Consider the following 222-nt stretch of genomic DNA (forward strand, 5'->3'; position numbering starts at 1 on the left):
TATATATATATATATATATAAACTGACCAACAATTAAATTTAATCTAAATACTGAAAACGAAAATTAAATAAAAGACGATAAGTTGACTGCTTATTGAAAATGTTTTTTTTAAATCATTACCTCGAGCCATAGATTTTCTAATTTTCTACTCATTTTATGAAAATAAATAAATAAATAAATTGATGAGAGGCGACTGAAAGACGGAGAACTAGAGGGAAGGG

The sequence above is a fragment of the Phalaenopsis equestris genome, unplaced genomic scaffold (assembly GCF_001263595.1).
Source record: "Phalaenopsis equestris unplaced genomic scaffold, ASM126359v1 Scaffold205696, whole genome shotgun sequence".
Classification (NCBI taxonomy): domain Eukaryota; kingdom Viridiplantae; phylum Streptophyta; class Magnoliopsida; order Asparagales; family Orchidaceae; genus Phalaenopsis; species Phalaenopsis equestris.